At 48.6% G+C, this 16,839-nt stretch overlaps 1 long non-coding RNA gene across 1 annotated transcript; it reads left to right on the forward strand.

The window, feature by feature from the left end:
- Positions 1–1,647: 1,647 nt before the first annotated feature.
- On the forward strand, positions 1,648–2,142 carry LOC133398325 (uncharacterized). Its single transcript, XR_009767790.1, has 3 exons — positions 1,648–1,722; positions 1,811–1,865; positions 2,124–2,142. It is a non-coding gene; the product is annotated as an uncharacterized LOC133398325 (long non-coding RNA).
- The last annotated feature ends 14,697 nt before the right edge of the window (positions 2,143–16,839 follow it).

Below are 16,839 nucleotides of genomic sequence, written 5' to 3' on the forward strand. Positions count from 1 at the left end.
CTCACCTTCTTGGTGATTAAGCCACTTCAGGCTTGCTGGGGGTGAAAGTTAATTGACTTAGCGTCTGAGTGAGAAACCAGTAGTCCGTATCGCAGTTTTGATGAGCTACTTGGGACTGGCTGGTAATTCATTTAGCATCCGTGTGCAAAGTTAAATCGAGCATCCCCGTGGCCGTCTGTCTTGGCGGGGAGCGGAGACAGCGATGTAGCCTAGTCCGGTGTTTGGGGGTCAGTGCCTTCGGGCGAGAGCATGTCCATTACATTGGTATCATTACTTTACATTTTGGGAACACACAACAATTACATGTATAGAGCTCTAGACCAGGGGTGCCCAATACGTCGATCGCGATCTACCAGTCGATCGCAAAGGTAGTGTGGGTAGGTAGTCTCCAAGATGGAGAGATGGTGAAAGAGGCATTCGTTGAAGCAGCGGACTCGTTATTCCAAGACTTGGAAAACTGAGCGAAAATACTGTCCTCGATCAGAGCTCTCCAACTATCAAGAATGACAGTCACACAGCGCTGTGAAACCATAGCTGAGGATCTGACCCAGCAACTGGAAGGATATTGCAACCTGCGAGTGCTTCTCACTGCAGCTGGACGAGTCTACGGACGTGAGTGACATAGCGCAGTTGTGCATTTTTATTCGGATGGTGTTTTCTGATCTGACCGCAAAAGAGGAGTTGTTAACGGTCCTAACCATGAAAGAACACACTTGAGGAGAGGACATATTTCAGTCTTTTAAAAACCTTATGGAGAAAACTCAGCTCCCAGTGTTCAAATTGGTGTCCATCACCACAGATGGAGCACCTGCGATGGTTGGCCGTTTGAATGGATTTATTGCCAAGTGCGGGGAGGACGACGCTTTTCCAGACTGCCTTAATTACCGCTGCATCATACACCAACAAGCACAATGCGCGAAAATGCTCAACATGAAGGAAATAATTGATTAAGCAACGAAGATCGCCTGTTCTATTCACGCCAGATCTCTTTTCCGTGGACATCTGGATAACGCTGACAGTGACTACTCTGAGTTACTGTTGCACACTGATGTCAGATGGCTCAGTCGAGGGAAATTCCTGCAAAGATTTCGAGACCTCTGTCCGGAGATTAAGGTTTTTCTCAGTGAAGCTAAACATGCAGAATATAGCCAATTAAATCATGACCAGTGGCAGAAGAAGGATTGAAATGAGTTGAGTCGATGAAGTTGTACATTTGCTCAAATGTATACTTGGAACATAGAAGTGGTCTTCACTTCAATGTAAGTGTTGAGGAATGATTTTGTGGAAAATAGCACAGCAAAATGTTACTTTTTGTTTGAAGCATATTGCTGTTCAGCTTGTACCTCACGGGATACGTAATATTAGGCCTAGATTTGGTATTACATTGATTCTCATTATACTGTATGTTTTCAAATCTTTTCTTTTCAAGATCTCAGTTCAACAGCGATGTCGATAACGCGCTTCGAGAAATCCGTCAGATGCGACCGACCTCTTTGTCAGAGGTTGAGCAACGTATGTACGATACAGAGGTAAGTGATTTGGAAATGATATATTTGCATTCTGTCTTAGTAGAGCATATCAATACCTTGTTTTTTGTTTGCGTATCCAGAAGAGACTCATGAGGCAGTTTGTGCTCATGAAGAAGGAGAATAAAGTTCCCCCCAGTCTCTCGCCTGAACATGTCAAACTGTGGTTGCTGGAGAGAAAAAACTTCCAGCAAGAGTGAGTACAGTGTTCATGAATGGAATGGGAATATTCCAAAATCCCAAAGGTATGTTGGAAATAACGATTATTTGTGTCCATTTGAAAGATTCCAAGAAACGCAAAAGAGAATGGAAGCCAGGATGTTCAAGCACCTTAATGTGGTAAGTACAGAATGATAGTCGAGATCTTGAATGTTAACTGACAGAGTAACAGTAAAAATGGATCCTGAATATGGAATAGTGCCAGTGGTTCTGCAAGAAATTAGGACCAAAGTGGCAGCTGTTGCTAATGCTTCGAAATAGATTGTGGAAAACCTCATTTTAGTAGTTTGATTGAAAGAGTGAAAATAAAATAAGAACCAAGATGTCAATTGAAGACATGTAGCGCTGTGACTATGCCTATTGTTAACTTGTGTACAGGCCTGGACAAAGGCGAGGATCCTCTGTTGAAATCAGATGTAGAGAGAAATCTACTCGGAACTCGACGAAGAGGAACGACTTTCGCGCTTACTCGGGAGGAAGGTCAGGAAAATATTTCCTCCATCTGCAACAATTCACTCACTTGTATATATCTTTTTTCTCACATAAGGTCACACTAGAAGGCCTCTACAGGTACCTATCAATAATAGTGTGCCCCCAAGCTGAGCAGGACACCAAGCTCTTCCTCCAGAGTTTATTCAATGAGCTTCAGATGTCATTGAGCAGCACCAAAATGCCCAGGACACAAAAACTGAAATTCTCCTTGTTCTACCATGTTACTGAGCCCCTGGTGGAGAAGATCATAGAATCGACTCTAACCTTCCCTCGGAAGGAGCTGGAGCCACCTGCAAATGAGGGCTCGATTACAGCCTCTGTGCTACAAAGAGCCGATGCTCACCGATACTCTGGCTTCGAATCCCCGCCTGGGTCACAACATCGCCCGAGACCATCTCCTGTTCATCTGCGGATCTGCTGCTACAAAAATAACCCGAAGCGTTTACAAAGTCTTTGCTGAGTGCGCTGCAAGCTTGAACTCACTGGACTTTGAAGAAAACCTGCTCACTGCACAGGAAGGGGTGTCCACCAACAGGTTCGGGGATTGCCGCCACGACAGGCACCGACCACCTTACGGCCACAGCTCCGGACGGCCGCCACAGCAATGGAGGCGCGGAACATGGTCCGCATGGACTCGATGTCCCCCGCCTACCCCAGAACATGAACAAAGTTCTGTCGGAGGTGGGAGTTGAAACTCCTTCTGACCCTCACAAACCACCAGGTTGACAGTTGGTCTGACACAGCGAGAGACTGCAAGATTTCCCAGACGAAATTTTGGCAGCTATGCTGCAAAATCAGATTAGCAACCCCAATACTTAATTTCCTCCTCATCAATTTTTGTTTTCTTTTATTACGGGGGCTGATTATTATTGATGTTTTTTCCAATCCCTGCCGATGTCAAGATGCCATCGTGGAGCCACTAGAAGATTTCATTGACGGATCTTTCGATCGCTTCGTCATGCAAGGTAGCGGAGCCCACCATGACGACCACAGCAATCCGCTAAAAAGACGAAAGACTAACTCGTCAGTCAAGTCCTCTCCTCCATTGACAAATAGCTATCACTTCTCGAGCTATTACACCAGGAGATGAAGGAGCTCAACAAGTGAGATAGCTGCAAGAAGACAATGCCATACTTAAATCAGCCATGAAAGCGATGACAACAGAAGTAGAAGTTCTCAAGAAAGAAAACAAAAACAAAACAAAAAATCAAAGAAGCAATGCTGGACTTACAGTCAGGAAGGATGCAGGATAACCTCATCTTTTCTGACATTTCTGAGCGTACACATGATATTCCAGAGGCTCGGGTAAAAACCTTTCGACAGTGCCGAAAATCGCGAAGGATACTCTCGCTAACATCACCTTCCACCGAGTACACAGGCCTAGGAGGACCGCGAGCAGGGAGTCGTCCCCGTCCAATCATCGCCAAATTCAACCACTTAGAGCAGAAAGTCTTTGTAAAGTCAAAAGGACGGGAGGGTACACAGTTTGGGATGAATGACCAGTTCCCACGCGAAATCAACGAGCGATTGCAAACTCTTGTGCCCTCTAATGAAGAATTACCGGCAACAAGGAAACGCGCCTCACTAGTTGTGGACAAACTATACAAAGACGGTCAACTGTTCCGTCATTCCCAAGTCCCCCCTTGGCTCTTTTAATAGACTGAGTATTCCTTTCAAATATGCTTTAATATTTGGTATGTAGTGTAGAAAACCCGTGGAGTAATTTGTTTAGGAAAAAAAAAGGGAATTGCGCACGTGCTATTGCACCCTCCACTCACTGACATGGGTCATTTCCGTTGTTTCTGTTTTACTTATCTTTCTCTTTGGTGCTTCTTTTTCCTTCTTTATGGCACTCCCCGCTCCCCCACTTACCAAATGCTCACTCCCCCCTCCCTGCCCCCTCATACGCATATGCATTTGAATGCTAATTATATGTTTAACTCATGATATAGTCCCTTATCTTCCGTTTCTGTTTTTTTTTAGATGCTGAACTCATATACAACACGTTCAATACCTCAATACATAATACCTCCGAACACAACTTCATATTACCAGCTATACAGTATGAAAGTTCCCATTAGACATATTTCTGAGAGTTATCTACCTTTCCACACATGTGTAAAAATGATACACACACAGATTGTCCCACAATCACTTATAACAATTATACACTTCAGTATGTCAAGTATATTCAATGTTGGTTTTGGCCTTGCCGCTTACATGCAGTGATTTCTCCATATTCTCGGAACCTTTTGATGATATTATGGACCGTGGATGATGAAATCCCTAAATTCCTTGCAATTGTACGTTGAGGAACATTGTCCTTAAACTGTTGGACTATTTTCCCAGGCACTTGTTCACAAAGAGGTGAAGCCTCGCCCCATCTTTGCTTGTGAATGACTGAGCAATTCAGGGAAGCTCCTTTTATACCCAATCATGGCACCCACCTGTTCCCAATTAGCCTGTTCACCTGTGGGATGTTCCAAACAGGTGTTTGATGAGCATTCCTCAACTTTCTCAATCTTTTTTGCCACCTGTCCCGTGTTGCAGCCATAAAATTCTAAGTTAATGATTATTTGCTAAAAAACTATCAAGTTCATCAGTTTGAACATTAAATATCTTGTCTTTGTATTGTATTCAATTAACTATAGGTTGAACAAGATTTGCAAATCATTGTATTCGGTTTTTATTTATGTTAAACACAACGTCCCAACTTCATTGGAATCGGGGTTGTAAAATGGGAAAAAGACGTCTCAGTGTCTACCAACACTGATGACTGGGCACAAATCTGTAGAAACACATTCTCAATGACAAAAAACAGTAATTTACATCTAATCCAGTTCAAAATACTCCATAGATCACACATTACGCAATATGATGGGCCTGTTTCCCCCCCCCCCCTCCTTTGGGGCACGGTTATGTCCATGTTGCCCTCCTGGGGGATGCCGATCCTGGGGCTGCTCTCCGTCCAATCCGGGGCTCTTGTCCTGGTCTTCAAGTGGGGGCTTGGAGACCACGCAGCTACGTCACCGGGCCTGTGCCCTCCTCTTCCCCCTTCCCGGGGTGCGCCGCCGTGATCGTCGCCCTTTTCTCCCTTGGGCTATGTGGCGTCCCCGGCTGACTCAGGGGCTAATGGGGGGCTTCCTACTCTTTTCTCTGTGGTCTGCCGGCTGGTCTGGGTCCGGATCCAACGGAGTCAAGCCTCTTACTTCACACACACTGCACATTTTTAGCACTCACGGTGTTCATACGCTGCACATTGAGCACTCACATCTCATTCAGAGGCCCATGGGAGACTGGCACCAGGCATGGTGGGGCGGGCACTGGGCCGAGTGCTGGCACATCAGTGCTGGTTTACAGTCTGCCCCCCACTACTCTACTCTGGGGTGGGGAGGACGCTCGGCCAGGTGTCCTGGCACTCCGGCTCCTTTTTAACGCACTACATGTCATGAGTGTGTGTTCCGTTTTTTGTCTTCCCCCTGTTTCATATACACCTGCTCCTGAGAGCATTTTCACCACCTGTGCCTCTGTTCACCCTAATTACCCCTTGCATTTAATCCTCGTGTCTCATTCTTTCTCGTCGCCAGTTCGTTGTACCTTGTCGTCGCGTTCCAGCATTCCTTGTTTCCACGTCAAAGACTCACAGTAAGACGAGACCCTGTTCCGATTATCGACCTCGCCTTTTTGCCTCATGTTTTTGGATACTGTTGCCTTTTTTGGATTGCCTGCCTGTGTACCGACCTCTGCCCGTATATTAAACCTCTCTTTTTTGAAACTGTCCATTTGTTTTGGAGTCGTGCATTTTTGGGTCCTGTCCTCTGTTCCGTTCATGACAGAACGAACTGGCCATAACATGGACCCAGCAGACTCAGACCCAGTGCGCAAAGCCCTTCAAGCGCAGGTGATTTTCAATTCATACAGGTGTATGAATTTCTTGATCCAGGAGAGCATAGTGTCACTTTAGGAAGAACCCGTGTCGGGTCTTCCTTAATGAAATTCAGACTCACCTCTCCCGTGCCCTTGGTACCGGCACCGGCAACTTTGACGTGACAGTTGCTCACGGAATGACCCAACTGATCGCAGTAGAAGCACCGCCCTTCCCTCAGCCGGCGTTGACGTTCCTCAGGGGAGAGACGTAACCTGCCCAGTTGCATGGGTTCATCCGTGGTGACGCTAGCCAGTGGGTTTTGACGCCATGAATCATGACCTTATTTTAGGGAACCCATATTTGAAATTACATAACCCCCACATTGACTGGTCCTCTGGGCAGGTTATGTCATGGGGCAGCAATTGCGCCCAGAACTGTTTCAAGCCACCATGTGATTTTCAGGGCTATGTTTCTAATGACAATCCACAGACCCCACCTGGGTATCCTGATTTATCTCAAGTGCCCACCTGTTACCAGGATATTAAAGATGTTTTTTCCAAGTCCAAGGCCAAATCCCTTCCACCCCACAGACCTTATGACTGTGCTATTGACTTGCTGCCTGGAACCACACCCCCACGAGGGAGGTTATTCTCTCTTTCAGGGCCAGAACACAAGGCTATGAAGGAGTATGTGGATGAATCCCTGGCAGCTGGGATTATTCGCCCATCTTCATCCCCTGCAGGAACCGGATTTTTCTTTGTGGACAAGAAGGACAAGACTCTGCGACCCTGTATCGATTACCGGGGTCTCAACGACATAACGGTGAAAAACAGGTATCCTCTTACTCTCATCGCCACTGCCTTTGAGTTCCTGGAGGGAGCCAAGATTTTCGCCAAACTTGATTTAAGAAATGCATATCATTTTGTTAGGATAAGGGAGGGGGATGAATGGAAAACAGCATTCAACACACCAACGGGACATTATGAGTATTTGGTAATGCCTTTTGGGCTTACTAACGCTCCAACTGTTTTCCAAAACCTTGTCAATGATGTCCTGCGTGACATGTTGAATGTTTATGTTTTTGTCTATTTGGACGACATTTTGATATTCTCCCCGGATGAGGAGACTCACATTATTCATGTCCGCTCTGTATTGCAGCGGTTACTGCAGAATCAACTATATGTCAAGGCTGAGTAAATGTGAGTTCCACAAGGCGTCCGTTTGTTTTCTGGGGTTCGTGATGGCTCCAGGTGAAATCTCGATGGACCCTTGCAAAGTTGATGCCGTGATTAATTGGCCCACTCCCACGTCACGCACAGACGTACAAAGGTTCTTAGGGTTTGCTAATTTCTACAGAAAGTTCTTGAAAAATTTCAGTTCTATAGCCTCTCCTTTGCATGATCTCATCTTGCCACACAGACCTTTTGTATGGAACCCGCTTTGTCAGGCAGCTTTCCAGAAACTCAAATCGAGCTTTACCTCCACTCCCATCCTTACTTTGCCAGATCTCAAACAGCAGTTTGTGGTAGAAGTCGATGCGTCTCATGCCGGAATAGGAGCAGTGCTCTCCCAGAAATCTCCCAAAGATGGTAAGTTACATCCTTGTGCTTATCTTTCCAAAAAATTGACCCGAGCCGAGGGAAATTATGACATTGGTGACCATGAACTGCTGGCAGTCAAGGTGGCTTTGGTGGAGAGGAGTCACTGGCTAGAGGGGGCACATACTCCGTTTTTAGTATGGACAGATCACAAGAACCGGGAATATCTTAAAACTGCTAAGTGTCATGAACGGAACAGAGGCTAGGACCCAAAAATGCAAGACTCCAAAACAAATGGACAGTTTCCAAAAAGAGAGGTTTAATAGACGGGCATAGGTCGGTACACGGGCAGGCAATCCAAGAAGGGCAACAGTATCCAAGAACATGAGGCAAAGAGGCAAGGTCGATAATCGGAACAGGGTCAAAGTCTTACTGTGAGTCTGTGACAAGGAATGCTGGAACGTGACGACAAGGTACAATGAACTGGCAACGAGAGGGAATGAGACACGAGGTTAAATACAATAGGTAATTAGGGTGAACGAGGCACAGGTGGTGAAGATGCTCACAGGAGCAGGTGTGTGAGAAACGAGAGAGGAAGACAAAACCTGGCACACACGCACACACACACACACACACACACACACACATGACAGTACCCCCCCCTTAACGGCCGGCCCCAGACGGCCCTGGGGCCCCTGGATGCGCAACGTGGAAGTCCCGAATGAGCGAATCATCCATGATAAATGCAGACGGTACCCATGAACGTTCCTCAGGCCCATAGCCCTCCCAGTCCACCAGATATTGAAACCCCCTCCCCCTCCGACGAGACGACAACAGCCGCTTCACAGCGAAGACAGGGCCCCCATCCACAAACCGGGGGGGAGGAGGGGGCCTGGAAGGCGGGACCAGAGGGGACTCCCGGGCTGGTTTGAGTAGGCTGACATGAAAAGCAGGGTGGACCCGCATCGACCTTGGGAGCCTCAGCTTCACGGTGACAGGGTTGATGATCTTTGTGATGGGGAAGGGCCCAACGAACCTGGGAGCGAGCTTCTTGGACTCCACCCGGAGTGGAATATGTTTGGTCGAGAGCCAAACTCGCTGACCCACTTTGTAGTTTGGGGCCGGTGTCCTCCGACGGTCAGCAGCGGCTTTGTAGGACCGTCCCTGGCGCAGCAGCATCTGTCGGGCTCGCTCCCAGGTCCTCCTGCAGCGTCTCACCAAGGTTAATGCCGCTGGAACTGTGGACTCAGGGGCTATGGCAGGAAACAGAGATGGTTGGTAACCATGCACAACGTGAAAAGGCGATAGACCAGTGGATGCAGAGGGGAGGGAATTGTGGGAGAATTCGACCCAAACCAATTTCTGAGACCAGGATCGCGGATCCTGTGAAGCGAGACATCGGAGCCCCGTCTCCAGGTCCTGGTTCAGCCTCTCGGTTTGGTCGTTGGTTTCAGGATGAAACCCAGATGACAGACTGACGGTAGCACCTATGAGATTGCAAAACTCCTTCCAAAATTGCAAAATGAATTGGGGACCCCTATCAGACACCACATTCTTGGGGAAACCATGGAACTTAAAAACCTGATTAATCATCAGCTCGGCAGTGTCTTTAGCTGAGGGGAGTTTTGGAAGTGCAATGAAGTGTGCCATCTTAGAGAACCTGTCAACAACTGTAAGAATGGTGGTATTGCCTTTAGAGGCCGGTAATCCTGTCACAAAGTCTACGGAAATGTCTGACCAAGGACGTTGTGGTATTGGCAGGGGTCGCAACTCCCCAGAAGGACGTTGATGAGAGGGCTTGTTGGCAGCACATACCTGGCAAGCATTGACATAATCAATAACATCCCTCCTAATATTAGGCCACCAAAAGCGCTGTTCGACCACTGATTGAGTCTTGGCAATGCCTGGGTGACATACAGTGCGGTTCGTGTGAGCCCAGTGGATGACTCTTCCCCTTAAGGTCGGAACCACATAAAGCCTGTTTTCAGGGCAATCGTCAGGGCTAAGAGTGTCTTTCAGAGCCCCTTTAACCGCCGTTTCAATGTCCCAAACAAAAGCGGAAATAAAACATGACTTGGGCAAAATAGTCTTTGGGTCGGACAAAGAATTCTCTTCGGAGAAAATGCGTGACAAAGCATCTGGCTTACCATTTTTAGAACCGGGTCGGTAGGATAGCGTGAAATTAAATCTAGTAAAGAACAGAGCCCATCTCGCCTGCCTCGCATTTAATCTTTTAGCAGTCTTAATATACTCAAGGTTCTTGTGATCTGTCCATACTAAAAACGGAGTCTGTGCCCCCTCTAGCCAGTGCCTCCACTCCATCAAGGCCACCTTGACTGCCAGCAGTTCACAGTCACCAATGTCATAATTTTTCTCAGCTGGGGTCAGTTTTTTGGAGAGAAAAGCACAAGGATGTAATTTATCATCCTTGAGAGATTTCTGGGAGAGCACTGCTCCTATTCCGGCATCAGACGCATCGACTTCTACCACAAACTGCTGTTGGAGATCTGGCAAAGTAAGGATGGGAGCGGAGGTAAAGCTCAACTTAAGTTTTTGGAACGCTGCCTGACAAAGCGGGTTCCATGCAAAAGGTTTGTGTGGCGAGGTAAGATCATGCAAAGGAGAGGCTATAGAACTGAAATTCCTGATGAATTTTCTGTAGAAGTTTGCAAACCCTAAGAACCTTTGTACATCTTTGCGTGACGTGGGAGTAGGCCAATTAATTACTGCATCGACTTTGCAAGGGTCCATTTTGACTTCACCTTGAGCCAGGACAAAACCCAGAAAAGAAACTGACGCCCTGTGGAACTCACATTTCTCAGCCTTAACATATAGTTGGTTCTGCAGTAACTGCTGCAAAACAGAGCGGACATGAATAATGTGAGTCTCCTCATCCGGGGAGAAAATCAAAATGTCATCCAAATAAACAAAAACATAAACATTCAGCATGTCACGCAGGACATAATTGACGAGGTTCTGGAAAACAGCTGGAGCGTTAGTAAGCCCAAAAGGCATTACCAAATATTCATAATGTCCTGTTGGTGTGTTAAATGCTGTTTTCCATTCATCCCCCTCCCTTATTCTGACTAGATGATATGCATTTCTTAAGTCCAGTTTGGTGAAAACCTTGGCTCCCTCCAGGAACTCAAAGGCGGTGGAGATGAGAGGAAGAGGGTACCTGTTTTTTACAGTGATATCGTTGAGACCCCGGTAATCGATACAGGGTCGCAGGGTCTTGTCTTTCTTGTCCACAAAGAAAAATCCTGCTCCCGCAGGGGATGAAGATGGGCGAATGAGGCCGGCTGCCAGTGATTCCTCCACGTACTCCTTCATGGCCTTGTGTTCCGGCCCTGAAAGAGAGAACAACCTGCCTCGTGGGGGTGTGGTTCCAGGCAGCAAGTCAATAGCACAGTCATAAGGTCTGTGGGGTGGAAGGGATTTGGCCTTGGACTTGGAAAAAACGTCTTTAATATCCTGGTAACAGGTGGGCACTTGAGATAAATCAGGATCCCCAGATGGGGTCTGTGGATTGTCCTTAGAAACATGACCCTGAACATCACATGGCGGCTTGAAACAGTTCCGGGCGCAATTGCTGCCCCATGACATAACCCGCCCAGAGGACCAGTCAATGTGGGGGTTATGTAATCTCAACCATGGGTTCCCTAAGATAAGGTCCTGATTCATGGCGTCAAAAACATGAAAACTAATGCGTTCCGAGTGAGAATCGGGAAATGTCAATGTGAGTGTTTGAGTGCGGTGAGTGATTTTGCCCATAAAACTGCCGTCTGCAGCATAGGTGTTGCGGTGGCGTTTTATTTCAAAGGTTCTAAGGTGCATACGTTTAACGAGGATGGAGTTGAGTAAGTTTGCGTCAGAACTAGAGTCAATTAATACAGGTGTATGAATTTCTTGATCAGGAGAGCATAGTGTCACTTTAGGAAGAACCCGTGTAGGGTCTTCCTTCATCAAATTCAGACTCACCTCTCCCGTGCCCTTGCTACCGGCACCGGCAACTTTGACGTGACAGTTGCTCACGGAATGACCCAACTGACCGCAGTAGAAGCACCGCCCTTCCCTCAGCCGGCGTTGACGTTCCTCAGGGGAGAGACGGAACCTGCCCAGTTGCATGGGTTCCTCCGTGGGGACGTTAGCCAGTGGGCTGAGACCGGAACCAGGGGATCTGCCTTGGTTTGGCTGGTCACCGAGGCTTGTCCTCAAAGTGCGCGGTTACGCAGCCTTCCGCCGATCTCCATCCAGCTCGCGATCCAAAAGCCTCCTGTCGATTTTTACGGCGAGAGCGATGAGAGTGTCCAAGTCGGTCGGCAGGTCTAGCGGCACTAAATGATCCTTGACGGCGGGGGATAGTCCTTGAAAAAAGGCATCGAGTAGTGCCCGATTATTCCAATGACTCTCAGCTGCTAGAATGCGAAACTCAATCGCGTAATCTGACACCCTGCGCATGCCTTGTCGTAAGGTGACAAGGGAGCGAGCTGCCTCACGATCAGGAGTGGAAAATTGAAAAATTTGCTCCATAGTCTTTACGAAAAAAGCCCATGAATGACACGTGGCGGAATTGCGGCTCCATTCAGCAGTAGCCCACGCCTCCGCACGACCAGTCAGGTGGGAAATGACGAAAGCGATCTTTGCCCGCTCGGTGGGGAAGGCAGCTGCCTGGAGCTCAAAGTGGAGTTCGCACTGCGTGATGAACGGCTTAATGTTCCCAGAATTTCCCGAGAACCTCTCCGGTCGAGAGAGCTGTGGGCAGACAGCAGCGGAGGTGGCAGGTGGCTGCATGTTGACTGTTTCACATGGAAATACCGTGGCGGTATTGGGTGTGGTGCCAACTGGTTCCTTGTCTTGGATAATTTTCATAAGAAGTTCAAACTGTGAGGCCACCTGTCTCATCATATTGTCCTGATGCCTTGACAGTCCCTCTAGATGAAGGTGGAGGGCAGCAAGCTGCTCATCCTGCTTCGAGAGGCGTTGACCCTGCGCTTGAAGGGCTTTGCGCACCGGGTCTGAGTCTGCTGGGTCCATGTTATGGCCAGTTCGTTCTGTCATGAACGGAACAGAGGCTAGGACCCAAAAATGCAAGACTCCAAAACAAATGGACAGTTTCCAAAAAGAGACGGGCATAGGTCGGTACATGGGCAGGCAATCCAAGAAGGGCAACAGTATCCAAGAACATGAGGCAAAGAGGCAAGGTCGATAATCGGAACAGGGTCAAAGTCTTACTGTGAGTCTGTGACAAGGAATGCTGGAACGTGACGACAAGGTACAACGAACTGGCAACGAGAGGGAATGAGACACGAGGTTAAATACAATAGGTAATTAGGGTGAACGAGGCACAGGTGGTGAAGATGCTCACAGGAGCAGGTGTGTGAGAAACGAGAGAGGAAGACAAAACCTGGCACACACGCACACACACACACACACACACACACACACACATGACACTAAGAGATTAAATGCGAGGCAGGCTTGATGGGCTCTGTTTTTCACTGTATTCAATTTCATGTTATCCTACCGACCTGGTTCTAAAAATGGTAAACCAGATGCATTGTTGCGCATTTTCTGCGCAGAGAATTCTTTGTCCGACCCTAAAACCATTTTGCCCAAGTCATGTTTTGTTTCTGCTTTTGTTTGGGACATTGAGACTGCGGTAAAGGAGGCTCTGGAGATCACTCTTAGCCCAGAAAATTGCCCTGAAAACAGGCTTTATGTGTTTCCGACCTTAAGGGGAAGAGTCATCCACTGGGCTCACACTAACTGGACTGTATGTCACCCAGGCATTGCCAAGACTCAATCTGTGGTCGAACAGCGCTTTTGATGGCCCAATTTTAGAAGGGATGTTACCAATGATGTCAACGCTTGCCAGGTATGTGCTGCTAACAAGTCCTCTCGTAAACATCCTTCTGGGGAGTTGCGACCTCTGCCAATACCACAACGTCCTTGGTCAGACATCTCCGTAGACTTTGTTACGGGATTACCGGCCTCGAAAGGAAATACCACAATTCTCACAGTTGTTGACAGGTTCTTTAAAATGGCTCACTTCATTGCACTCCCGAAACTCCCCTCAGCTAAAGATGCTGCAGAGTTAATGATACACCAGGTATTCAAGTTCATAGGTGCTACCGTGAGTCTGTCATCTGGGTTTCACCCTGAAACCAAAGGCCAAACCGAGAGGCTGAAACAGGACCTGGAGACTGGGCTCCGATGTCTCGCTTCACAGAAACTGCTTTGGGTTGAATTCTCTCACAATTCCCTCCCCTCTGCATCCACTGGTCTATCGCCTTTTCACATTGTGAATCGGTTACCAACCATCTCTGTTTCCTGCCATAGCCCCAAGAGTCCATCCACAGTTCCAGCGGCATTGACCTTGGTGAGACGCTGCAGGAGGACCTGGGAGCGAGCCCGCCAGATGCTGCTGCCCCAGGGACGGTCCTACAAAACCGCTGCTGACCGTCGGAGGACACCGGCCCCGAACTACAAAGTGGGTCAGCGAGTTTGGCTCTCGACCAAACATATTCCACTCCGGGTGGAGTCCAAGAAGCTCGCTCCCAGGTTCGTTGGGCCCTTCCCCATCACAAAGATAATCAACCCTGTCACCGTGAAGCTGAGGCTCCCAAGGTCGATGCGGCCTGTCTGGGGCCGGCCGTTAAGGGGGGGGGTACTGTCATGGGTGTGTGTTCTGTTTTTTGTCTTCCCCCTGTTTCATACACACCTGCTCCTGAGAGCATCTTCACCACCTGTGCCTCCATCCATCCATCCATTTTCTGAGCCGCTTCTCCTCACTAGGGTCGCGGGCGTGCTGGAGCCTATCCCAGCTGTCATCGGGCAGGAGGAAGGCTACACCCTGAACTGGTTGACAGCCAATCGCAGGGCACATAGAAACAAACAACCATTCACACTCACAGTCATGCCTACGGGCAATTTAGAGTCTCCACTTAATGCATGTTTTTGGGATGTGGGAGGAAACCGGAGTGCCCGGAGAAAACCCACACAGGCACGGGGAGAACATGCAAACTCCACACAGGCGGGGCCGGGGATTGAACCCGGGTCCATCAGAACTGTGAGGCTGACGCTCTAACCAGTCGTCCACCGTGCCAGCCCACCTGTGCCTCGTTCACCCTAATTACCCTTGCATTTAACCTCGTGTCTCATTCTTTCTCGTCGCCAGTTCGTTGTACCTTGTCGTCGCGTTCCAGCATTCCTTGTTTCCACATCAAAGACTCACAGTAAGACTAGACACTGTTCGGATTATCGACCTCGCCTTTATGCCTCATGTTTTTGAATACTGTTGCCTTTTTTGGATTGCCTGCCTGTGTACCGACCTCTGCCCGTATATAAAACCTCTCTTTTTTTAAACTGTCCATTTGTATTGGAGTCGTGCATTTTTGGGTCCTGTCCTCTGTTCCGTTCATGACACTACATACATTCCCACATCCTTGGGGTGCTGGTTGGTTTGGGTGGGTGGGGGCGATGGTTGCAGGACAGTATTGGCCTGCAACCATCTCGCCTCTCCCCCACCAGTTTCTCCAATTTTAATGCACTACACCCTAGCACACACAGTCACGGTACAGGGATAATGGTTGCCAGTCGGGGACCTGGTAAGCATAGTAATAGGGTGGGTGGTGGGTTTTCACATTTCTCTTGGCTTGACTCCTGGGGCCTGAGGGCCCTCCCCCTTCAGTTGTCAGGCCACAGAGGGGTGGGGGTGTGTCCACTCTCTCCCCCATTGGGCCTCGCCTTCCTCTACCCTCTCTGGGCGCCCTCGCCCGTCCTTGCTCACGACGGGCGCTTAACAAGGGCTCGCTTTGGTGGGCTATGACCGTGTTTGGGTGGCTGCTGGTTCTTGCGTTGGGCCCTGTTGGTGGCTGGGGCCCCGATGGTCTCTGTGGTTTGTGGGGGTTGGGCGTGGGAGGAGGGGGTGGTGTTCCATGGGCCCCCTTAGTTTGGGACTGGTCGGAGCGCTTCGGGCGGGCTCAGGACCTCCCTAGGGGGTGGGGGGGGGGGGGCGTCCCCATGGTTGGGTCCCCTGCTGGACGGGCTCACAGGACTTGGCACCCCTTGTGGGGTGGGCCTTAATGTTCCAGCTCAGCAACTTATTTACACCGCTCAAGTATATGTTGATCTAAAAATGTAAGATTAAAATAAAATTTGCCTCATTCCTTTGCTTTTTGTCCCCCCACTGGGTGGCCGGTTGCCGGGGCGCCTTGGTGGTGCTGGCGGACCACCCTGGGTCCCTCGGTGTGTGACGTGTCCCGTCCGCCGGGCTGCTCTCGGGTGGAGCCCTGGGCCTGATCCCGGCTCTCAATTGAATTGGGTGGGGTCCTCAGCCGCCGCGGTCCAGTGCTCCCGCGACCCTTGTGAGGATAAGCGGCGTCAGATAATGGATGGATGGATGGATGTATTCTATTTCTGTACATTAAGTTTTCGGGAACAAATGGCTAGTAAATCCTTTATTGTGAATCAATTTAAGTGTGTTCAGAAGCTTTTGAAAGTAGCAATACTTTCCATTTTGTGCAATTACTTTCCTACCGGTTTTCTCCAGGTACTCCGGTTTGCTCCCACCTCCCAAAATCATGCATGGTAGGTTGATTGAAGACTGTAAATTGTCCTTCGGTGTGAATGTGAGCGCAAATGGTTGTTTGTCTATATGTGCCCTGTGATTGGCTGGCGACCAGTTCAGGGTATACTCGCCTCTCCTCCGAAGTCAGCTGATATTTCCCTCATTAATGTACTCACAGCATCCCATATTGACAGAAAAAACTGAATTGTTAAAACCTTTGCAGATTTTTTTTCCTCATGATTCTCATTTGCTCTGACATGCACTGTGTGTCATGGCCCTGTGTTTCAAGTTGTTTTTCTTTGTGTTGCAGTGTCTGGATGGGCGTGGACATCGGTGACGCACCTGTCATGCATTGTAATCATCAGCCTTTTTAGGGGCCACCGTGACAGTGTGTGGGCGTCAGAATATTCACTCGTTTTTGTCCCGTGTTTGCCGCCGTTCTGACCACTGTCCAAATTTAGGCTCACTCCGATTATACCACACGGACTGTTTGTCGTGTCTCCCTGCGTTATCTGTTTTTGATTCTCTCTTGTTGTAAGTTCCTTTTAGTTTCGCATGTTTCGCCATCACATGCTCGGCCATTCAATTAAAATTGTTCGGACCTCTAACTTGGAGTCTATTCTT

This window comes from Phycodurus eques, unplaced genomic scaffold, assembly GCF_024500275.1.
Source record: "Phycodurus eques isolate BA_2022a unplaced genomic scaffold, UOR_Pequ_1.1 contig_72, whole genome shotgun sequence".
NCBI lineage: Eukaryota > Metazoa > Chordata > Actinopteri > Syngnathiformes > Syngnathidae > Phycodurus > Phycodurus eques.